At 40.4% G+C, this 25,782-nt stretch overlaps 1 protein-coding gene across 1 annotated transcript in view; it reads right to left on the bottom strand.

Moving 5' to 3' along the window:
* Nucleotides 1–25,782, bottom strand: part of GPC1 (glypican 1) — a 230,513-nt gene that overhangs the window by 148,438 nt on the left and 56,293 nt on the right. The gene's annotated exons all lie outside the window — the stretch shown is intronic.

Here is a 25,782-nt window from a genome sequence, read left to right as displayed (position 1 = left end):
CCTGATATAATAAACCTCAAGCGCCCAGCTGTTTTAGGAATGGTGGGAATTTAAGTCCATCCCTGGCATTTAAAGAAGTTTGTCTCAATATTGAGAAATCTTTTTTAAAATAAAACTAAGGGAGGCACTATGGTGTGAGAGTAAAAGGATAACTGTTATTCTTCCAAAAGCACTATCTTTTCCCAAATCATTTTAATCCATATGCTTCTATACTGAAATATATGACCTACAGCTGTCATCGTGGATATCACTCCACAACAAATGACATCACCTCACCATAATTTGCCAGCAAATTTGGAAAACTCAACAGTGGCCACAGGATTGGAAAAGATCAGTTTACATTCCAATTCCAAAGAAAGGCAGTGCCAAAGAATATTCAAACTATCGCACCATTGCACTCCTTTCTCATGCCAGTAAAGTTATGCTCCTACAAGCAAGACTCCAGCAGTATGTGGATCGAGAACTACCAGAAGTACAGGCAGGATTTCAAAGAGGCAGAGGAACTAGAGATCAAATTGCCAACATACGTTGGATCATGGAGAAAGCTAGGGAGTTCCAAAAAAAATCTACTTCTACTTCATTGACTATGCCAAAGCCTTTGATTGTGTGGATCATAACAAACTGTGGCAAGTTCTTAAAGAGATGGGCATACCAGACCATCTTATTTGTCTCTTGAGAAACCTATATGCAGGCCAAGAAGCAACAGTGAGAACGGGACATGGAACCACTGATTGGTTCAAAATTGGGAAAGGAGTCCGGCAAGGCTGTATACTGTCGCCCTGCCTATTTAACTTATATGCAGAGCACATCGTGAGAAAGGCAGGGTTAGAGGAATCAAAAGTTGGAATTAAGATTGCCGGAAGAAATATCAACAACCTAAAATATGCAGACGATACCACTCTAATGGCAGAAAGTGAAGAAGAACTAAAGAGCCTCTTGTTGCGGGTGAAGAAGGAGAGTGCAAAACTTGGGTTGAAACTTAACATTAAGAAAACCAAGATCATGGCATCCGGCCCTCTCAATTCCTGGCAAATAGATGGGGAAGAAATGGAGGTAGTGACAGATTTTATTTTCCTGGGCTCCAAGATCACTGCAGATGGGGACTGTAGCCAAAAAATTAAAAGACGCTTGCTCCTTGGGAGGAAAGCCATGGCAAATCTAGACAGCACACTAAAAAGCAGAGACATCACCCTGTCAACAAAAGTGCGTATACTCAAGGCTATGGTCTTCCCAGTTGCAATGTATGGCAGTGAAAGTTGGACCATAAGAAAGGCTGAGCACCAAAGAATTGAGGCCTTTGAACTATGGTGCTAGAGAAGATTCCTGCGAGTCTCTTGGACTGCAAGGCAATCAAACCACTCAGTCCTAGAGGAGATCAACTCTGACTGCTCTTTAGAAGGCCAGATCCTGAAGCTAAAACTCAAATACATTGGCCACCTAATGAGAAGGAAGGACTCACTGGAGAAGAGCCTAATGCTGGGAAAGATTGAGGGCAATAGAAGAAGGGTACAACAGAGAATGAGGTGGCTGGATGGAGTCACTGAAGCAGTAGGCGTGAGCTTAAATGGACTCCAGAAGATGGTAGAGGACAGAAAGGCCTGGAGGGTCAGACACGACTTCGCAGCTAACAACAACAACAACACCATATCTTCATGAAGGTCATTTCTGCTAAAAGATATATATGCCCAGAAGATGCATAACTCATTCCTCAAACTTCAACTATCTTTGTACTTAAAAAAAAGAATAAGACATACAGTTTGAATGAAATTCTTTAACAAATGTACAGTATGTACAGTATGTTTTGAATGCTCTCTACATGGGGGTGCCCTTGAGGACCACTCGGAAGCTTCAGCTGGTGCAGAATGCAGCCGCGCGAGTAGTAATGGGAGTGTCCCGATACTCTCATATAACACCTCTTCTCCGCGAGCTGCATTGGCTTCCAGTTGCCCTCCGGATGAGATTCAAGGTGCTGGTGATGACCTATAAAGCCCTAAATGGCATGGGTCCGGATTACCTTAGGGAGCACCTGCTACCAGCATCAGCTTCCCATCGTCCTGTGCGCGCCCACAGGGAGGGCCTCCTTAGGGTTCCGACGGTTAGAGATTGCCGGGTGATTCCCAGGGGAAGAGCGTTCTCTGTGATTGCGCCCGCCCTTTGGAACGAACTGCTTCGGACTGCCCCCGACCTTCGCTCGTTTCGCCGGGACTTAAAAACCTGGTTGTTTGAATTGTCTGGCCTGGACTGAGGGATTTTAAATTTTAAAGTATTTTAATTAAATCATATTTAATTATATTAAATTAAGTTTAAAATTTTAATTTTATTGTTATTATGAATTGTGGGTTTGTACTAATTTAATTCCATTTTATTCTCTTTTTGTACTGTTTTAACTGCCCTGTGAACCGCCCTGAGTCCTTCGGGAATAGGGCGGTATATAAATTCAACTAATAAATAAATAAAATAAATAATATATTGGATTTTTGCTCACATCCAATTTAATTCTTATCAACATAAAATCAACTTGGGACATGAGATGATCTACAAACAGAAATGTCAGTTAAGCCTATTTCCTTGTTGGAGAGACATCAGAAACCAAAGAGCATAATTCATTGTTAAATTATGCTACAATTGGGAATGATACTTTAAACATTACACAATGCAATTTACTGTTAGTAATTCTATAAAAAAGTAGTCTCCTCTGACCTGACAATTATGTGAAAGGATAGGCTACACTGTAATATAAATCCTAATTTATATGCTGAATAAATGCATTCTGCATTCTCAAGTAAAAGTCTTTAAAAGGAGGTGATGTAGGTATATTGCTATGATTTTGTCTTCAACCAAATCAGTCTGATGATGGTAATTTAAGATGGTAGGTAAAAGCACAATCATATTTATACGGTGTATGGCTGTACATACTTATAAATTATTGATTTACCAGGCTTATAGGCTGCTCCAAACAGCTTATTCTGAGCAGCCAACTTCCCAAATACCGTATATACTTGAGTATAAGCCGACTCGAATATAAGCCGAGACCCCTAATTTTACCCCCCAAAAGTGGGAAAAGTTGGTGACTCGAGTATAAGCCGAGGCTGGGAAATGCAGCAGCTCACCTTATGCTCCTCTCCAGAGATCTTCCCTCAGCAGCGGCCGGCAAAGTAGCTCGCATGCGAAACAAGCCCGGCAGAGGAGCCGGAGCGGCGAGCAGAGGCGCCCGGCCCAGATCCTGCAAGGCCCGGCCGAGACACGCCCCCAGCAGCGGAGCTGCTCCGGCTCCTCTGCCGAGCTTGTTTTGCATGTGAGCTACTTTGCCTGACGCTGAGAAGACCCGCTTGGGCACTCGGGTTGGTGTCAGTCTCCGCAGGCCCTTCTCGTTTCCAGGAACGTCAAGCGCGCTTGGCTCCCCACCCCCACGGCAGGGCAGGGCAGGGCAGAGACTTGCTCGCCCTTCTGACGGCCCTGAAGAGAAACGAAGGGCTTGCAAACTCCCCGCGAGAAGCTGGGCGAAGCGCGCGGCTGGGCGAGTGTGTGCCTGCGCGCGTATTTACGAAAGAAACGCTCCGAGACTTCTTCTTTCTCCGCCCCCTTGGGGGGAACTCTAGCGACTGCTGTAGCCGCGCTTCTCTTCTCGGCTCCGAAAATAGGGATTTCTACTCTCTCTCTCTCTCTCCCCTCCCCACCCCGCATTTTCCTGCCTCTTCGATTGCGACAATAAAAGGGCGAAGGGTGCGCTGGTTTCTTCCTCCTTCCTCCCCCCCTCCCCTCCCCTCCCCGATTGTCAGGTGAGGCAGCTGGAGGTCTGGCCGGGAGATTGTAGCCGTTTTGAAACGCCGCGTCTTGAAACGCCCGATCAGCTGATTTTCGGGTGGAAGAGCCGCGGCTTGAATCTGTTTGCATCTGCCTGAATTAGACCGAAACGGCCTGAATTTGACCAGAGTTGCTTTGTAATGGCTGGAGGAACTGCAGAGGAGGTCTTGCCGGGAGATTGTGGCCGTTTTGAAACGCCGCGGCTTGAAACGCCCGATCAGCTGATTTTCGGGGCGGAAAGAGCCACGGCTTGAATCTGCTTGTATTTGTTTGAACTTAACCAGAAACGGCTCGTAATGGCTGGAGGAACTGCGGAGGGAGTGAATGCTCCAGCCTGGAATATTTGGAAAGGCTGGGGGAACCGGATGAACTGCAGCTTAAGCGACTGTTGCCGGAGGAGCCATGGCTTGAAACGCCCCAGTTTTGGGGCAGCGTTTGCTTGTTCCGGGTAGAAAAAACGCTGTCGACCCCGGCATCTTTTGCGGGGAGGGGTGAGGTGGGGTGGGGTGGGGTGGAGGAAGCAGTTTGCGAAGCAGCCGAAATTGGGGTGTCAAGCCCTACGGGGACCAGGGGAGCACTTCCAACAATGCCCGCGCAGCACCGAAGGCCCATTGGCGCCCGCACCCCCCAACTGTTCGGCGGGCGAACGCCAGACCCGCTGCCGCACTTACAGCTGATCAGCGGCCGGAGGAGATTGCGAGCGGCTGCGGAGGTTCCGCGCCGGCACAAACAGCTAATCGGCAGCTGAAGGAGACTACGAGCGGCTGCAGAGGTTCCGCGGCCACATCAACAGCTGATCGGCGGCCGGAGGAGATTGTGGACGGGTGCAGAGGGTCCGCGTCAGCACAGACAGCTGATCGGCGGCTGAAGGAGACTGCGAGCGGCTGCAGAGGTTCCGCGGCCGGATCAACAGCTGATCGGCGGCCGGAGGAGATTGTGGACGGGCGCAGAGGGTCCGCGTCAGCACAGACAGCTGATCGGCGGCTGAAGGAGACTGCGAGCGGCTGCGGAGGTTCCGCGCCGGCACAAACAGCTAAGGGGCAGCCGGGGACGTCTACCGGTGGTCACGCAGCGCGATCAACTGAGCGGCAGCTAGAAACAGCCGCCGACGGTCGCACGGGCCTCACGGGACTTTTCGGGTCCGATGGCGGCTTGGAGAGTGTGGGTGGCTGCTTCGCAGACCTGGCGGTTGTAGCGGCATGCAAGGTCTGCGAAGCAGCCACCCACACTCTCCAAGCCGCCATCGGACCCGAAAAGTCCCGTGAGGCCCGTGCGACCGCTGCTGGGGGCGTGTCTCGGCCGGGCCTTGCAGGATCTGGGCCGGGCGCCTCTGCTCGCCGCTCCGGCTCCTCTGCCGGGCTTGTTTTGCATGTGATTCCGGGCCAGGTGCTGCTGAGGGCGAGCAGAGGCGCCCGGGACGGATCCTGCAAGGCCCCGGCCGAGACGCGACCCCAGCAGCGTCAGGCAAAGTAGCTCACATGCAAAACAAGCCCGGCAGAGGAGCCGGAGCAGCTCCGCTGCTGGGGGCGTGTCTCGGCCGGGCCTTGCAGGATCTGGGCCGGGCGCCTCTGCTCGCCGCTCCGGCTCCTCTGCCGGGCTTGTTTCGCATGTGATTCCGGGCCAGGTGCTGCTGAGGGCGAGCAGAGGTGCCCGGGCGACCCCAGCAGCGTCAGGCAAAGTAGCTCGGCCGCGCGCAAGTCCTCGGTAAGTTCTTTTTTTTTTTGTTGACTGGAGTATAAGCCGAAGTGGATTTTTTCAGCCCAAAAAGTGGGCTGAAAAATTCGGCTTATACTCAAGTATATACGGTACATAGTCTGAGATTAAAAGTAAATAAGCACAGGTAGTCTTTAGGTTACAATGGCAATTGAGACCAGGATTGCCATTTCTAAGTGATGTGGCTGTAAAGTGCAATATCACATGACTACATTGCTTAGTGATAGCAATCCAGGTGGGAAGGTAACAGCGTTCCGTGCGCCTTTGGCGTCTAGTCATGCCGGCCACATGACCACGGAGACGTCCTCTCTCTGGTATTTCTTGCAGCAACCTGATCTTGGCACTTGCCAATCCTGAAAAATTTACATAAATGTAGTATAGTGTTATTAGCCCTAAGAACACTAATAAATACTTAGTACTTAGTTGGTAGTTAGTGAACTAGTGATTAAGAGCTTTGCTTTTCAATGACAGAGAAGGAACCCATGTAATGCCTGAGACCTCTTACTCTGACCAGAGAGGATGGAATGCCAGCAGTTCACTCAAATCTGTCTATGATTAATAGGTATTGCAGAAGGCCCATAGAAGTCAGAAGTTATATAAAAACTGGTAAGAGAAAGGTTTCTTACATATATTTTAAATGGTTTCACATCTACTGAAAATCTAGTCAAATGACATACTGCTACAGATATGAAACTTTGTTAAAGAATATATCAAGATAAAAGTTCCCAAACACAAGTGTGATTGTGTTTTTTTTATTGCTGGAAAATGGAACAAAAATTTAATAGCTGCAGGATACAAAAGGTCTACTAAGAAATGAAAAACAACCAAACCATGGGGAATCAAATGAAAGGAAACAAAAAAAATGCCAAAATTATTCTCCTTGAAATACTCTGAAAATTCAATTATGGTGGATAACACCTAGAATTAAAAATACATAAAATAAGGAGAAAGAAAGTCATAAGGAAGGCCTGCTGACTGTCAACATATTTTGTATTCTCTGACCACAGGCTTAACAAATTGATGGAGAATACAAATTATCTACCATGCTGTCCAGAATATTTCTCTGCCACATCTCTAATTTTATTCTGAAAATGTTAGCAAGCAAAACCTAAGTATAAGCACAAATACAAAAAGAGAAAACCAAGTGGAAATATCTACAGACTTTAATAGAAGTTGGAAAATGTTAGGTATCTAATTATAGCTCTATGGTTGAGATGGTTCCTTGAAGAGGGAAGTCACTCTATAGTGCTCCTAATTCTTATGTTCCATAGCTGTAGGGTGACACTTAGGGCTAAGTGAAGCTTTGCACTCCACAAGCAATTCCATCAACAGACACATCGACCTACAACCAGCCTACGAAAACCTCAGAATCCAGATCAACTGCAAAGCCAACCAGGGACAGCACCAACCCTCCCCCCCCAGCAGTTAATCTCCCAATGACCCTAAGCTGATGTAACCTCCCCATCACAAGATTCTCATTGATGACTCACACCTGACCCATCACAAGACCCTCACTTGACACACCCACACTTGAAGCCCTTATAAACAGAAGAACACTGACACTGATATCCCATAAACTCCGCTGAAGATGTTACCTAGCCTGATAAGGAAACATTCGGAAACCAACCCACAAGCTTGGAGAATGAACTTTCACCCTCAATTTAGGGCTAAATTTTGGTTACAATTAGAACACCACTAAACTAAAAAAAATCATGCCAAAGATCAGTGTCTCTTTCCCATAATTATTCTCACTGGCTGCTGGAAAAAAGAATGCAAGCAAATCTGAATTTTAGTAACATGGTTGTGGTTGGGAATCTGGGGGTCAAAAAGTGGGGGCAAGTTGGGTAGGAGCCATACATAGTGTTTGAGTTACGACAATCTAGAGCAGAGGTCTCCAACATTTCTCGGTTGGTGGACCAGAAGGAAAGGGAAGGGGAAGCATTTTACGTGCACACCCACACATACACACCCACACACACACAAACAGGGCTGCAAGCACATGCAATACAAACAGGGTGGTGCTAGTGCCCATATAACACCTGCTAGCACTGCCCCATTTTTGCCATGTGGGCGCTAGTGCCAACCTATTTTAACGCAGCCCATTTTGACACATGGTGCCCCATTTGTGTAGCGGCAGTGCTAGCATGAGTGGAGGTGAGTGCGCGCGCGTGCTCACACAAACACACACACACACACACTGGTCAGCCTGTCCTGTGTCCCGGTGGCCAGCAGGCCACAGCCCAGTAGTAGACCACAGCCCATAGGTCGGGGTCCCCTGCTCTACAGCATGCGGTATTCCTGGGTTTCCATGAAATTCTAACGCATTTTCTGAAACAAGGATTATTTGTTTTTATAAGAATGTGTAAACTTTCGGCCAGCATTGCAGGCTTCAGAAACATCTTCAAGCAGTATGGAATTTCATTTCTACAATATTTATATGCAATGGTATAAAAAAAATCTGCTAATCATAAAAGATGTAACTTAAAGCTTAATTATGCTTCCCACATTACCTAAAATCTGCATTGCAGGGCCCACACTTAAATGATATACGTATCCTTTTCAACTGTTATTTTCTCATTATCCCGTATTGTGTCAGGTTGTTATTACTTCCATTAAAAAAAAGATGTTCACTGTTTACCATGTAATTGCTACAGAGATGGTAATTAACAGTGATGAATTTGAGTAACCAAGGTTAAATTAATTAAGACTGAAAAACAAGAAATTAATGAAGGGAATGCTAAGCCAATCTCATGACAAATTCTCCCATCTTCTTTAAATTACAAGAAGAACTTAAAACTTGTATGGCTTGTGCAGGAGCTCTTCTACTCAGGTTTTCTTCTTCTTGTATTTAACCAATTCTGACAGCTTCAAAGAAGCAATGTGCATCGTGTCTGGGTTATTTAGAAGCTTCACTAATGTGTTTGCATTGCATGTTTCTAAGGTTACAGACCAAAACAGATCCAGGTAATAACTAAATGCTGAGGAATTTCCCCAAGAGACAAACTTCAAGACTTAACTGTTGAATGCATCTTATTTCAAGAGAGAAGCCAACTCTTCTTTAATTGTTCATCAATCAATTAACTGTCTCTCAAATGTCCAATTAATCAGACAACTGGAATTAAACAAAGGGCATCTTTGAAAGGCTAGCCTCTTGACAGCATTCAAGTGACCACTTGATTAAGGTGTGCTTGTTTGGAAAGAGCCATGAGGTTGGAAAGAGCACTCAACCACACAATTAGTATGCCTTTCAGACAGACAGATAAAAGGGGTGGGGAGGAACCAATCCTTTGTAAGGCAACTTAACCTTCACATCCACCAGGTTTGCTTAAGGAAGAGTGTGAAGTACAAAATGAATTAGCCTCACTTAGCAGAGAGGATGCTGGCACAAACATTGAAATGTCTTTTGCCCAGCACTGTTTCAGTTGAATATGTAATAAGATGATAATACTCACAGAGATTTGCAGGCAATAATTGAGATCATAGTTGCAGCAACACTAACACAGGCAGCAAAGAGAGCCTCCTCCACTGTGGTGTTTTTTGTTTTTGTTTTTTTGCTAACCACCAGTGAGTAGTGGCTGATATCCTTATGAAATGGGTGCTTGATTCTTTTTACACACAGAAACCAGCAGCCTTTTAGGAAAGAGGCTGACCTTCACAACAGGAGCAAGGAGTTCACCAGTTCAGCAGCTATTGGTCAAGACATATCAATGAAAATGGGAAGAGGAGAAGCAGGTGAAGAGTCTAGGAGTTTTTTTTAAAAAAAGGAGTAAAACAACCAGATGACTACAAAGAATATAAATCTTTCCATTCCCCCACCCAGATACAACTGAAGAAGCTTCTTGAATGAGAAGCAAAATGCTTTCAAAGGAAACCCCCCCAACACACAAACACAAAAGACCAGTTGCCTTTTGAAATAAAAATTACCCTTGGGACTGGGAGTAAGAGCAGCCTTACAGAAAGAAAAACTGGAGCTGTCTGTTATTGTGTTTAGTTTAGATAGGGTTTCTTAAGGAACAAATAGTAAATACTAAATTACATCATTTGAGAAATGGAAAATCAAAATTCCACTTTAATTTGATGTTTTTCTCATTTATTGAACAGATACTAATCTAACTTTAAGGCTATGACAACTCACTCAGCTCTATCATTAACAGTCCATTTAATAAATCCTTCAGATTATCTAAAAAGACAGTTCCAACATGGCATCTCAAGGTTGACTCAGCCTTCCATCCTTCCGAGGTAGGTAAAATGAGGACCCAGATTGTTGGGGGCAATTAAGCTGACTTTGTAATACTGCCGCTTGGGGTGTGTGTGAAAGCCCTAATAAGCAGGCATATACATAGAATGAAGGCTACTGCTAAGCTTGTAAGCCGCCCTGAGTCTTCGGAGAAGGGCGGGATATAAATGGAATTAAAATAAAATAAATAAATAAATAAATCTTCCTACAGAGTTGCTTGCAATTATGACTGTACTGTCATATTTTCCATCAAACTGGAATAAGGTATCACTATAATTCCACACACAATATCATGGTCTGGTTGCCACATGGAACAGTGAAGGTGGTAAGTCAGTTAACCGGCTGCAGCATTACAGATGCAAATTAAGGGCTGTGCTGTATTTAAAAACACTGCTGGTCAGATGTCAAAAGGTTCTCACCTAGCCTTTTCCTCAACATATAATTTTTGGTGTGTGTGGAGGTGTAAATATAGGTGAGGTAAGTTAATTCAGCTTTGAGAGCTTTACACTTTGAGAGCTTTACAGCTCCTAGATTTTTAACATGACACTTGTAGGGCAGGCATGAATTTTAAAGAAACAGTCTGAATTAACACACCCCTGCATTGAGATTACTCAACTCAGCTTGGTTGCCTGCATAATTCATTCTGTCAAACAGATTTGCCTCACTGCAGGCAGGAATGGGGGATTAGGTAGGGAAGCATTAAAAACAGTTTACTTTCCCTCTCTGGTATGCAGTATTCAGATATAAGTATATTCAGTACATGCATCTCCTTATGCTGTAGTGACTAAAGCAATTTCCATTTTCCATTACAAATTATATTTTAGTAAATTTATATGGCCACTTCTCTCAGATGAAGTGATTCCAAGTGGTTACAATGCTTAAAACGCAACAATAAATTTATAAAAATAATTATTTAAAAAGTCATTATTAAAAATAAAATCATCTGGTACAAGAGATAGTAAGTTAAATGCTAGAGACATTAAGATAATCTCAGTGCCCTGAGACCCCTGTGCTGGATGACATACCCAGGTCTTGAGGAACCTACGGAATATTAAAAGCAATGGAGCTAAACTCACTTTGGGAGAGAGAGGAGAATGTTTCATAAAGAGGGAGCCACAGCAGAGAAGGCCAGCCTCCTGGGGCCCACCATGTGTAAATCCCTAGCAGACGGGACCCAAAGCATGTGCTGTCTGCCAGATCTAGTGGGACAGGCAGATGTAATCCAGGAGAGCTAGACCCTCCAATAACCTGGCCTCATGCCATAGAGGACTTTAAAGGACTTTTTAAAAGGTTATTTCAAGCTTTGAAGATTGGCAATTACTAATATAGACAATTTGTGTTTTATTATAAAGTATAACTCAAATTAATTTATCACATCCAAATTTACTGCTTCTTTCAAATTCCCCAAGTCCCAAAATTAATTGTAAATCTGGACATTCATCTGCAAGTATATTCTAAACACTTTCATAGGGAAAGTGTTTATTTTTAAATATTTAAATTCTTATTTTTAAAAAAACATTATCTCCAATCATAAAAATGAATGTGGTTTTTGAGACAGGATGGTCGAAGTACAAATCAACTGTCAATCTAATATTTGAATCTTCAATACAGCTATTGAATCAGACTTCCTACATTCTCCTCTCAGAACTAGTACAGGAATCAAACATATTTTAAATTGAAATTTAAGATCAAATTATCTCATTCCTACTCTCGATATTTTTTAATCCTTCTCAGCAAACACAGGGACTCTGAAGGGGGAGAAAAAGTTCTCTCTGTAAAAGATCCTTCTCTTTTTCAAAAAATTTTTGTGAGATTTCATTAAGACAGTCTTTTTTTGGAAGAAGATTGCAGGAATGAAGCTGTTTTGCTGGCTGGTACTACAAATCTTCAATAAATAATCTCAATCTACCATTTGCTTGAAAACAAAACCCAGAGGACTGATGCTTCATAATCAACTTTAATACCACGTAGCCTGACCCTTAGAACTGTACTCTAGGCAGTATACCTAATTTCAACTGAACGAATTTGCATTCAGAGGAGTTACAGCATTACAAAACAGGCAACAAACAAAACTGCAGAATGGTTGAATAAAGTTCTGCTCTAGCACAGCAAATGCAATCCCACTTTCACTCTAAAAAAGTGACATGGTGAGAAAAAGTATTTTTAGTGGTGGTAGAGCTACAACCTGCAAATGAAAAACATAAACTTTTATTAATATGAATGTATTTTGGCATGATACTTGTAAAATGTCTACAAAACATCACCTAAGGAAAGAAACAGCCTCTTTCAACTGCTGTTGCTGCGACTAAGCAATGGTTCTTACAAGGGATGTGGGAGGTGAGAATATGTACCAGAGAAGATAGGTACCTAAAAGTGAGACCTTGTGCTTGGGGAAGGGGAGTGAGGAATGAAATGTTGAACAAAAGTTCTGCAACAAGAGCAACAAAAAGGTGATGTGATCAATGGCAGAAAGCAAACCTCTACCGATGTAAAAGTAAATGACACACAAAAGATGGCTAATTCTCAAGAGCAGAATTAAACAATTGCCAGTAACTGCATGAGCAAGCACAGCAAATCCATTCTGTTGGTTCTGAACATCAAAACTCCCAAGACAGTGTTTTATAATAGAGACCAATGTTTATGTTCTATCATGGAAGGCTGCAAGGAAAACATTCACCCTGCTAATCCTCCTTTTAAACCACTTCACCTAGCACATTGATTAGCTTCCCACTGCTGTTCGAACGACTGCACTACAATATGTAGCCTGTCACCGTTTAACATGAGGCACCAGTGACAGAACACAAGTGCCTTTTCCTGGCACACAACCAAATTCTTTATTTAAAGTGTTATTTCTGGAGCCTTTGCTTGCGGATTTGCAATCTGTCTTCCTATCTATGGAAAGCAAGAGCAACAGCCATCTAGCCTTTATCTCATAGTTAAAATCTTATTATCAGCAATGCCTTTGGTAACTATATTGAAAAGTTGGTAGCCTAAAATTAAAAAATGTAAGAAATGTACTTTTTCCTGGGTTTGCTTGAGAGACAAACTAGATCTAGGATGACCACCCTTTCTAAGAGGGATGCTGTAGGCGGAGATATCCAAGAGGGTATGAGGTGGGAAAGTTACTAAAGGTATGTCCAGTGCTATGATGTAAATGGAGGATAAAAGGGAGGAGCTTGTATTGTGACATCATAATACCTGTTTTTGTCAGTTTCCATGAGCTCTTGTAATTGGTTTTGTTAGCAAACGTTGAAATCCGAAACAACCCAAGGTAACCATTTCTGATCTTATATTATTTTTTTGGGGGGGGGATGCGGACATCATGATATTTCCTTTACAACTGTTTCTAAAACCACAGAGACAACTTTCTATAATCTTGGAACAATTCAGGGATATAGCATTTATTTAGAAAAGCCCTCTGAGAGCAGATATTTTGAGAGACTACTTTTATTTTTTCCCCAAGTACTTTGGTATGGAAAATGATCTATGAATGGGGAAGTGGTTAAATTATTTGCATACTTTCCTAAAGCAATGAGAAACTGGATTTCAGCGGAATGAAAGTCAGAACGTTCTCCCATTAAATATACAAAATCTTATTTTACTAATAAGACTGGCTGGAACTCTAAAAATAGCTTTCTGTGCTGCAACATTTCACTGTGGGTCACATTCGTCTATTCAAAAGTTGTCACAAGGCATTACTAAAGGTCAGGCTAGATTCATACATCACATGAAGCCATAGTATGTGATATTTAGTGTTGCTAAACTGTGGCTTGCAAGCAATGGTATTGCTTACAACAATAAACAAAAGCAACCAATTATGGTTTGTTAAGCAAACTATGGCTTAATGCATATAACAACACAACATGTTAACTACTGAATAACTAAGCATGTGGCCTGGAACCCTAAAATGCATTTTTTTATGAAAGAAATGTCCTTCTGGTATAGCAATATGGTTCAAACCACGATGATGAAGAAAAGGGGAAATGTGCACTGGGACATCATGATGCAAGCTGTGGTCTTTCAAACTTACAAATATGTAAGCTGTGTGGTTTGCATTGCTTTGTTTTGTCATTTGTCTCCCTTGCTCTACCCCTCTGTGGATGCCTTTGCTCTCTGGTCAACAAATTTAAGACAAATTAAAATGTCTATGTGTTCTGAAGGAAAGAACATTTTTTTAGCTTCCAGTTGCAAACTGAATGGCTTCTTTTTTTTTGTCAAGTCTGGCATAAAAAAGACACAGGCAATGTGTCAGTACAGACAGACAGTCTCACCCACTGATTAGCAAGCAAACTGTCATTCATGTGAAACTTCAGTTGATTAAGTTTCTCATACATGCGCCCACAGAAAAACACTCTTCATTGCCTGACAAACCTCAGCCATCTAGCTTTTCAAGCAAAGGCAAAACTGAATGTCAGCAATGCTGTGGTGTTTTTTTTTTAACATGACCCGTTTTTCTCCCATTTTCATAGTACAATTAGTTTTGTGAAAAGTTGAAGAAAAACACTGCCAGCACAACTTCACAATGCTGAACACAAGCTGAAGCATTCAGAATAGCTCTCAAAGGCACCAGACTTTGCATTCTGCATCCGTAATAGCCATGGGCATGTTAGATTATGACTATAAGGGAACCTTAGACAGGAATGGGCTATATTTCCCAGAGGTAAAAGGTCATATGTTTGCCAAGAGATGTGCAAATTTTATTAAGAGAACTTTAAGCAAAATTAAGTGGGGAGACACAGGCACAGATTCAAGTAGAAAATGGCTGGGCATTAAAAAAAATGGCTGCTCATTAGGGGGAAGCAAGAGGCCAAAAAGTATATTTAGAAATCTTCAGCACATGTGATAGGAGATAGAGGTGTGGCAGCATCCCTCCCTGTGGTCCTGGATTCTGTGTGGCAATGGAGCTCCCCAGGTTTATAGTTCTGGGAGACTAATTTGCCATCTCTGAGCCAGGAGTTCATGGCCACCAGCTAAAGATAAGCAGGCAATGTGATGCTGCAGCTAAAAAACCAAAACAATATTAGGCTACATTAACAGAAGCACTGAGGGACATCATACTATTGTACTCTTGTAGCATTCTAGGCAGAATTGTTTAAAAGAGAGATGAAGAGGGAGAAAGCTGGAGAATGTCCAGAGGAAAGCTACCAGAAATAAGAGCTCAGAAGCCAATCCATATAAAGTATGATTAAAGAAGCAGGACATCTTTAGCTTGCAAAACAGAACACTGGAGATATGATAATAGTCTATAAATATCTAAAAGCTTGCAGGAAGGGCAGATCTTTTCTGCTGAAAGAAAGAGCAGGACAAGGAACAGAGGGTTGACATTTTTAAAAAGTAGATTTAAAAACCTGAATATTAGGAGGAATATTGTCTACTTAGTACAGCTATAGATTCCCCTCACACTGTAAAGGTTTAATGCATAGTTCACAGAGCAAGGAATTAGACAAGATACAACAAATACAATCTATGATCATGAAAAATGTATTTATTTGTTTTCTATGGCCGCCCATTTCAGCCAGTGACTCTGGGCAATGTTCATCATAAAAATGTAAAATAAAACACTACAGTATAAATATTATATGGTCACCAACTAAAACTATTGCCATAGATGTTAATATAATCAAGAAATGGGGTCCTTAACACATTGGAGGCACAGGTCTGGGCACATAACCTGGTCATCATGGCTGTACAAAAGGCCAATAGGGTCAGGGTTATCCTCATCTATAAAGGGAGAATGTACCAGAAGATAGGGGCTATGACAGAGAAGGCACATTTCCCAATCTCTACCACTCAACATTCTTTGGCTGACTTCCTTGGCCAACCTGCCAGACTGCATTGTATGGGAAGGAACAGTTGGGAGAATATGGTCCCTAAGGTAATTCAACAAATTGAGTTGACTGCTGAATATACAGGTAGTTCTCAGTTAATAATTGCAAATGGAACTAGCAACTCCATTGTTCAGTGATGAAGTCCTAAAATGAAACATCATGTGAGCATGCCACTTATAATGTCAGTTCCATTGCAGTTGTTAAGTGAATCATCTTTAGTCTTTAAATGCAACATCACATGACTGTGACTTATAATTACTGACAGCTTGTCAGAAATCAGCAGTGAAACTTGCAAATGGTGATCAGATGACTGTGGGATGCTGTGACAGTTGTAAGTTTAAGGACCAGTCATAAAGCTATTTTTTCAGCAACTATTCTATGTTTGAACAGTTGCTGAACAGGGTAGTCATTAACTGAGGACTGTACATGCTTCCATACATACAAATACATACAATCCTACTCATCCTGCTAAACACATTTGGAGTTAGCAATATTATATAAAATGTAGTAAAGTAATAAGCCACTCAACACTCAACATCTTTGGATGGCTCAAAATAATCAAAGAATTACAATATATGAATGATTCGGCCCAAAGGAAGACACCTGGGACAGCACAAGATTCATACAGTATACCATCTGTACTAAAAAAGAAAATAGAGAGATGGGAAAATGGAATGGGCTTGAGACATCCTTATACCATAACTGAAGAAATGGTAAATAAAAATTAGTACATTTAGAATGAGAACACTATGGAATATGAGCAAATGGAATATGAACTCAGTCGTGTGAAATTTTAGATAATTACTCTGGCTGCATATACACTGAGAAGATCATAAGCAAATTCCACCTGATATTTGCTCTGGGACTGATTGTCCCTATATGGTAGCAACCACACGATCGCGGGGTCAGTCAAGCAAGGACAATATGTGGGTTCTGTGCACCCATTAAACCTCTTGATGTGGAAGAGATTGATTCAGGAGCAAACAGCACAGAAGGACTGTGTGACCTGACTTGTAATAATCTTCCATACAAAGAGAGCCAAGTCCTAGAAAACAGAACAGAGGCAAGGAAAGAAAGAAAAGTAAGAATGAAAGATTTACATTATATACAGTATCTGCCGAGAGTGGATACTTGCCAGATGTAAAGACTGAAGCAATAGAATTGAAACCTATAGAATATTTGACCTTGGGACTTTTCAATAGTACTTATATATTGATTTTAAAAGTTTTGGCTTAAATCAATCAGAAAATAACAACCTCAGCAACAGGATAAATTAAAATTGGGCTGGGCACCTTTCAATGATCACAGCTGCACTTAATATTTTATAATGGGAGAGAGAAGAATGAAAAATGGGGTCACAACATGCATATGGACTGGGTTCAGCTTTGGACTTAATTTTTTTTAATGTGATGCACCTACTTTAGCCTACATCCCTAATTTTCTCACCAGAAGATGAGTCATAATGAAATTTGTGAAATATAGACATGATAAGCAAATTAATAAAAGATGTGAGGGAGCTGTGTCATCAGTTTTTGGCACCCACTTTGATGGGATTTAAGAGGGTAGTTCAGACAGAACTCAATTATAAATTTTTAATATCTAGCATGTTGCTATACTGTGGGCCCTGGAGTGGACAATGTGATTTATTCTCATGTATTTTTCCCCTGAATTTATGAAATATTTTTAACCTCAAGGAGTTCTTGTGGAGTCAGCAGTATATGCATATTATAAACAAACAAAGTATTTCAGATGTCTTATCAGAACATTAATTATATGTTCTGAGACTATTTTACTTAGATGTAACCCATAATGATGGTTAGAAATGTGTGTTTGAGTGTGGAAAAAGTAAACAAATACCGTAGATTCCCCCATTTGTTTAAATGGTAACTTCATCAAATGAAAAAAAGCAAAATAAGTTAATTGCACATATTCAGGCTTTTATGATATCACCACCAGGAGCTCAAAAAGCACTAGGAATGGAAGAGCAATTAGTGCAATGTAATGTAGCATCAAGCAAAGCTGATCTAGACCGAGTGGAGACATTTGAAGAAGAATAGATATCTCCTTGAGGAAAACCCTCCATTAAAAAGACTAAGCATCAATTTAATGGTGCTTCCACCCTGTTATTTTTTCTACTACTTATTATTTACCAGTGATCAGATATTATAGTAAAACAGATATATGAACTCTTACTGACCTTTAAAATTGGAACTTGTAAGATGAGAGCTTATTGTCCTCTTCCTTCTCAAGAAAGTATAAGGCTGGGTAGGATTATTGTGAAAAGCATACTCTTGCAAACAGATGAGCAATCCTCATTGTGAGACATATCATTAGCATTTAACCTGTAGTACAGGTCCATACATTCTCCTATTCCTGGCTTTATGTGGAAGCAGCAGGGCATATATCCAGTACATTAAATAAAATCTCTTTATCCAACAGTGGACATATTATTACAGATAATGCTTCTAATCAATATCTATACCATATTAGAAAAATTAGATAATTAGAAAAATTACCTGGCCTTAGAGTGCTATTTGGTTAGGTTTTCTAGTTGTTTTCATAGAATACATGACTGTACTTTATGAGATATTAAGCTAGGGAGTAATATATTCCCAATAAACAGTCTCTCTTCCATATATTTATCAAACAAGGAAAAGCCTCCAGAGACAGAAAAGACAAGTTGCTGAGGGAACTAGCTTAAAAAGGCTCATTCCCCTTTAAGAATTAGCTACCGGCTAGAAAGGAAAGTTAAGGAGCTGGCAGCCAGTACTTAAGGAGGAAAAAAATGTAGTTAAGTATTGGCTGCCAGCTAAGGCAGCGTCCCCAAATGCCTCCATTCATAAGTAAAGGAATGCTACAGGCAAAATCCATTCAGGAGAAAAACACTTCAAAATCCCTTGCAGCTAAATTTACAGCTAACAATAGCAGAGCAATAGAACCTAACACAAGACATCAGCCATTAGCCAAATAGAAATTGTCAAATACTCCTTAAGAACACAAAGCACACATTGCACAAATCCCAGAACTTCAAAGTCACAAAAGCACGTAAGAATACTTCTACTCTCCATCTCCCTCTCTCCCTCCCTGCCTCACTTCCAGCTGATGTTGCCTTTCTTCATTCCTCATGGAGGGCGACCCCTTCCCCGCTGCGTTTCTTGCCTGTTTGTTTCTGCCAGGACAGGTGGCTGCCACAGAAGTTGTAGATCGGCTCATGGCTGGCCTGCTTGATTTCCTCTCCTCTCCCCCCCACCCTCCTCCTCCTTTCCCTTCGGTGCAGCTACAGCTGACTCTGCCTCCTCCTAAGGCTGCTTCTTTTTTTCTCTCTCCCTCTCCCGCCCAAACTGCCTCCTTTTATAGCTTCTTTAGTCTCCACCCCACCATCCTCCTTTCTCATCTGGGTGAGCCGGAAGTGAGCCTGGGGCCTTTGTCTCGCCATAGCCACTCTGCAACTCCGGAGGACGCTCTTACAGTAAGTCCTGCGCTGCGCTGGCTAGTTCTCTCCCCCACTACACTTGGCTGGGCAGGGCCGCATACCACCTGCCATGTGCTAATGTACAATAGGTGGTACGTGTACCACCGGTTGAGAAGCCCTGATCTAGATTATGGTTGTCCGAAAGCTGCTTTTTCAAAAGGCAATTGGACTTTCCTTGTTTTTTTTTCCTTGAAGACATTTTGCTTCTCATCCAAGAAGCTTCTTCAGTTCTGGCTGACTGAATCAGAACTGAAAAAGCTTCTTGGATGAGAAGTGAAATGCCTTCAAGGAACAAAACAAAGGAAGTCCAATTGTCTTTTGAAAAAGCACTTTAATACTGCAAGGTTGCTCTCCTTGGTCCTGAAGTATAACCCAAAATCTCAGGTTGGTATCTGCAATACTGGAATTTGCTTTTGATCAACCCTACTAATAGTTCACTTCCTCACCTGATCTACCTCCTCACCTGATCTTTGTGTACATTGGATGATAGAACACATAAGGAAGCAAAACACTCTATGTCATAAAGCAATTCTCAAGTAAATTACCTGAATATTAAAAAGACAGAAATAGAATGGTAAGAACAGTGACATATTGAATGAAATTATGCAAATTCAACTCAAAACCTAAATGGAGGGATCTTAAATTTATACTGAAAATCTGAAAGACCTGGTTCCCATCATGTCCGAATAGGATGAATTTTCAAAAGTTCTTGAAAAGTACTGCAACCTTGGAAGCAATGTATTATCTATGTGATATCTCCAGTCTGTACCCTAATGTTTGTGTAATCAGTGATAATATTTAACCAGCCTTTCTTCTGTCAGTCTTTTCTTTGCATCCTGTTTTGTCAAGTAACATAGTTGCCTCCAATTACTCTTGTCTTCACATTATGTGTTCAAATTTTAAGCTTATTTATTAGTGCTTCTAGCATGCAATCTTGATTTACACCAGGCATGTCAAACTGCATCATACTGAAACTGCACCCACCCCATTGCTGCCAATGGGGGGGGAATCGTGATACATCACATGATGTCACGTGACATCACAAGTTTGATATGGCTGATTTACACTATATTGTATGTGTTTATTTCTTCATCCCCCTATTCAGTGTTCTCAACAATTTTCTTCAAGTCACTTCAAAGACATCTTTTCTTCTTTTCATTCAGTCCATCTTTCACAACCATAAATTGCACCTGGGAAAGCCATGGCTTTGAAAATACATACCTTTGTCAGTAGTACATATGTACACTTTAATATTGTGTCTAGGTTTATCATAATCTTTCTATCAAGTATAAATTTTCTCTGTGTTTCATGACTACAATCCTCTTTTTTTGTCTAGGAAAATAAAGTCTCTTACTATTTCAATTTCTTTGAGAAGGAAGGAAGGAAGGAAGGAAGGAAGGAAGGAAGGAAGGAAGGAAGGAAGGAAGGAAGGAAGGAAGGAAGGAAAGAAGGAAGGAAGGCTCATTATAGCTGTAGGTCAGGCAGTCAAACACACAAAATTCTCAATCTCCCATAGTCACATAACTCCATCATAAAACTATTTAAAATTATCTAGATTCAAAATGAGAAGCATGAACTGCCCCAAACAAAATACTTTTTAATTTAATCCAGTTGATTTTAGAAAAGAAGGGAAGAAGGAGGGACCCAGGCTGGCAGACAGAAACAACTATACCATTTAAATTAATAGAATTTAAACATGCTTAATTGTGGTTGGCTAGCCTTAACTCCAGATTTTCATATTTATTTTTTATTTGCACTCCAGCACATATGAGGTTAAATGGTTTACAATATTTCATTGCTGATTCATAACTCTTCAAAGTGTCATAGACATGGAAATGCTATTAAAATCAAATTATCGGTTCACTGCAAGACCAAAGTATTTTGCTGATGCAATCTCAAATAAACAAAGCAATGAAATACTCCAAAATACCAGCACTTAGGGTACTAATAAAAAGTTATTTCATTAAATTAATATTCAACAGGCCTGGAAGTCAGAATAAAATCAAAGGAAGAAATATTGTTCTTAAAATACATCCAAAACATTTATTTTAAAAGAATATGTTCTACTCCTAAGACATCCACGGTTTTCTATTTTGCAGGTGCGTACAAAAACTGCTAAAGAGTGGTTTGCTTCACATGATACATTTTCCAATGATATAACTGCTCTTTGAAATCAGTTCTCTAAATCTTCATCTATCTACAGAAGCTTTACATTTAATCTACAGTATGCCTGAAATGCAAGGGGATCCACAAATACTATATTTGGATCAGACTATATATCATATAAATTAAAGGAATATCACAGCTTGCATTATTCTTTCACAGAGATTATGAAGGTTTTCTTTTGCTTGTGTTGCAGTTTTGTACTCATTCATTTTTCCCCCAGAGAAACAGGCTAGTGTACAGTCCACGGGTAGTCTACGAACTGAAGAGCAAGTTTCTTCTAGTATGCTCTTAATAAAATGTGCTTTGGCAAAACATACTGTACTAAATACCTCACTAAGAGTTCTATCCCAGAAGAGTTCAGGAAGATTTTGTGTAAACTTGCCCTGACAAATTAGTTACCTAGGACAAAAACAGATAATTTTGAATCTTAACACGGAAAACTACAACCTGATAACATATGATTTAGTTTTGGAAATCTTCCGTCTGATCATTTAAATGTTCTGGTTGATGCTTTACAAACCCCTGAGGCTGATTTTAATGCTTATTTTTCTTCACAGAAAAGAAGAAAACTTTTCTAGTTAAAAGATGCTAGAAATATGTAATGTCTCTTTTGTCTCATGTCACCGTTTTCATAGTTTTTTTTAGAAGGCATATTGACTGAAATATTGGGATATGTATACAATGAAAATATACCAGTTTGATCTCTGAAGGTGATTTCTGCAACAAATATATTAGCAGACTGAACCAAGAGAGTTGGCTGGGAAAATGAGATTTTTGAAAGAGAGCAAAGAAATGATTTCCGATTACAAGAATAGTGCATGTAGCATTTTAAATATATAAATGAAATAAAGAATGATATTGCAATATTTTCTCAGGGTCTATAGATTCACTGTCCTCTCAGTAAAGAGCCCTTTCCCCTGAAATAGAGGCACTGTAGGTCAATTAGTCACAACCAAACATTAAGGGACAAGTTTTCTTTTATACAGTATGTGTTTATCTGGCTAGTAGCTGAAATTTTAACTATTCAATATTTAAGCACAATTATGTGTAATTCATTAATGTTGCTACAAAATAAAGTCATGCCCCATTATCTTGCTACATAGCACTGATGTCAACAAGTATCATACCATGAGTTAGAAAACTGACAATTAAAATGAGATACTACTATTTTCAATCAATATGGGAGAACTAAGGGAATCTACAATGTTTTCCTATGATTTAAAAATATAGGCATAAAAAACTTTTTTAAAACTCTAAGGCACAGGTGTCAAACTCACCGCATCACGTGTTGTGTCGTGACGTAATGTGACTTTTTTCGCATTACCAGAGCTGTGGTGGGCGCAGCCTCTACATGATGCAACCGGCCCGCAGGCCGGCAGTTTGACACCCCTGCTCTAAGGGGACTTCTTAAAATATTCCTTTCAACAACATGGGGCATAAAGTGAAGCAATGACATCTTGGAAGATGGGTGCATTGAATCAAGTTTAAGTCCTGGCAATTGTATACATGAATGTTGTTCAACTTGTCCTGAGCAAATAAACTGTAGCTATTCCAGGTCATTCCAAATTATCCTTTTGTTTCTATCCAACCAACTTATTTAACCCAGTCTATATTTCATCCAGGACTAATTGATTGGGTTTTCTTGCATACCATTATTTAAAGTTATCTATTATTCACCCTCTCACTTTTATTGAATGCCTAGTTTTCATTGCTATATATTATCAGTGAAATGATTACAGACTAATTCTTTAAATGTTTAGTCTTTACTGTCACTATCCTTATCTGTATCCAAGACTATAACCATCACTGAAAGGTTCATCAAGGACATTATTTTGTTTTCTTATGATTTAGCATTAACCCAGTAATGTTAATTTTTTTCTTTAACTTTCATAATGAGCTCTTCTAAGTATTCTTTATTTCTAGTTAACAAAGTGGTGTCATCAGCATATTTCTTTCATGCTAAGAAAAATATCAGAATGGTTCATAAGAAAGACCTTGTGTGCTGGGTCTTTTATGATCACTTCTGATATTTTGTGACAGGATATACCTCTGTATTCTAAAGTATACGATTAATCAGCAAGAGCCAATGCTCAGAAATTATGCTGCTGTATATATCTAGATGGCACCAAATTGTCTTCTGTTGCTTACATATTATCCTCCTACTTCCTCTTAAATATGCAGAGAATAGTGTAATCCTTGACGGAGATAGCCATATTCTATAGAGAAAGATGAAAAAACAACACATGATTCAATAGTTCACTTCTGTCCATTAAATCAAGAAAGTGTTAAGGTTCATTTAGTGTAATCTTTCCAAATCTGCTGCCTTTCAGATGTGTCAGGATTGTAATTAGCAGATATCTGGGGATTATGGGAATTGTAGTCCAAACAAACCTGCAGGGCAGAGAGATAGAGAAAGTTGATTGTTGAATAATGTATATTTTTTTAAAAAAAGCAAGATATCCTCTTGGTCTTTGCAGTTTTCTATGGTACACTAAACAATGTGTCACAGTTCATTGGTGTGAACATTCATACTTCTCATATGACTTATTAAAGAGTGCAGCTGCCCAGGAAATCCACGCTCTGTAACTAAATATTAGTCATATTTTAAATGGCAAATGATAAAATAAAATGATATTGCCTCAGCTAAAATTATTCCACTTCTGTGTTTCTTGAGCACACTGAAATACATCTGAAAGTAATAATTTTCGCAGTAGAAATTGGAAAGCTACTACGTAACATAATGTAACATAACGTAACATAACACATAGCATAACACGTACCAAAAAATCACTTTTTCCAATGCCATTGTAACTTTGAACAGTCACTAAATGAACTGTTCTAAGTCAAGGACTACCTTTATGGTATAAGGAGGTGGAACTCTTTGGCTCCAAAGGGGGAGAGAGACAAAGGGAGACCAAAGGATGGGGAAGCTTGCTCTTATTCCCAATGTGATCTGCTCTTGAGGCACCTGAGCTCCTTATAATAAGTGCAGCAGGAGATCAGGGATTGGATGGTCATTAAGTGAGACAGTTCATTTAATGGCTATCCTGACTTCTGACAGTAAAGGGCAGTAATGGGCAGGGCCCATTATAGTCATAACTTAAGGACTACCTGTAGTGCCTTTTTAAAGATACAGTGTCTTTTTCTGGGCTTGTATGGTAGCCACACAGACCTGGAGAACACGTGTTTGAATTAAGTAAGTATTAAGGTGGCAATAACATGGTAGAGATACATGGTGGTACTTTCTCACCTTTTCCAAAGATATGATTACATCGAAATAGCTGCATACTCCTAGTGTGGTTCTTGAGTATTTGGAAAAACATAATTCTCTTTTCATCAATATAAAGCTTAATTTAACAGTTCATGCAATGTCTAGGGACAGATTTCAATTTGGGAGGGCATTCTCAGTTTTTAGGCAAAGCACCATTCACTTCAAACCAAACCAATGTTTTCCTTGTGTTTGAAGAACATGATTTGTTAAAACTGAAGGAAAAGACAGAACACAAGTTAGCCATTCTTCTTTGTTAGTAGTGAAACAGTGGACAGCCCAGCAAAAGAAGCAGTAAAAGAAATGCAAAACAAGTTGCCTGCATAGCAGAAGAAAGAACTTGGATAATGCAAAGACCTCAGACTTGTTATTGTACAAATATTGGCTTTGGATAATCAGATTTTCAGACCAGAGGACAATGCTAAATTCCAGTTCTTCTACCTGGTTGCCTATGGCTACCAGATGCCCTTACCTACCCTTTTCAACTACCATCCTCCCAGCATTGCTGAAGTAAGGAGGAAGGAAGTACACTTTAGAGATTTGGTCCAACTAAGATGAAATGTGCCTATCTTACCCCTTCCTCACTATCAGTGGTGTGGGCAAGGCTATGAGAACTTCTGCCACTGTCAATCCCCCCATGCTATATTATAACCGTAGGCAAAGAACCTAGAAGGCAAGAATCTTTCCAGAAAGTACCATTTTGTCAACACTGCTCAGGTGCCCTTTGCACCCCTCAAGGTAATAGCCAAAAAAAAATTATGAAGAAAAGCCAAGAATTTAAATCGTGTCATATACAATGGCTTTAATTCCAGATTCTTCTGAGAGCTTCATTCTTTAACACAATAAGAGAATAAACTTGCCTAGTCATATCTGTAAGTCTTCTGTCTAATATGGTAATTCGCAAATAAGGGGTTAAGATAAAAATGAAAATCCGCCATGAATGCACAAAACATTATAGAGTAAATCACACAGAAGTATAGTGGGCACTCTTTTACTGGAGGACTTCAAACTTCAAGCTTTATTTATTTCTTTATAAAATTTATAGGCTGTCCATTTTATCTCAAGGTAACTCTGGGTGGTTTACAATCATAAGTGTTTGGATTTTTTGAGTTGGTAGTATGCTCTGTACTATTACATAACAAACACTTCTTTTTGAGTCAGATGTTTTAAGCAACAAGTCTGCAAGCAGTATGTTATAGTTGAAGCATTATATTATTAAGAATGAATAATGTTAACAGTAGAAAAGTGAAATCATGAAGATCAAATACAATAGTACAACATATAGTAGTTTACA

Source organism: Vipera berus, assembly GCF_964194415.1.
Source record: "Vipera berus genome assembly, chromosome: 5".
Lineage (NCBI taxonomy): Eukaryota > Metazoa > Chordata > Lepidosauria > Squamata > Viperidae > Vipera > Vipera berus.
This window is presented reverse-complemented; position numbering and strand designations above follow the sequence as displayed.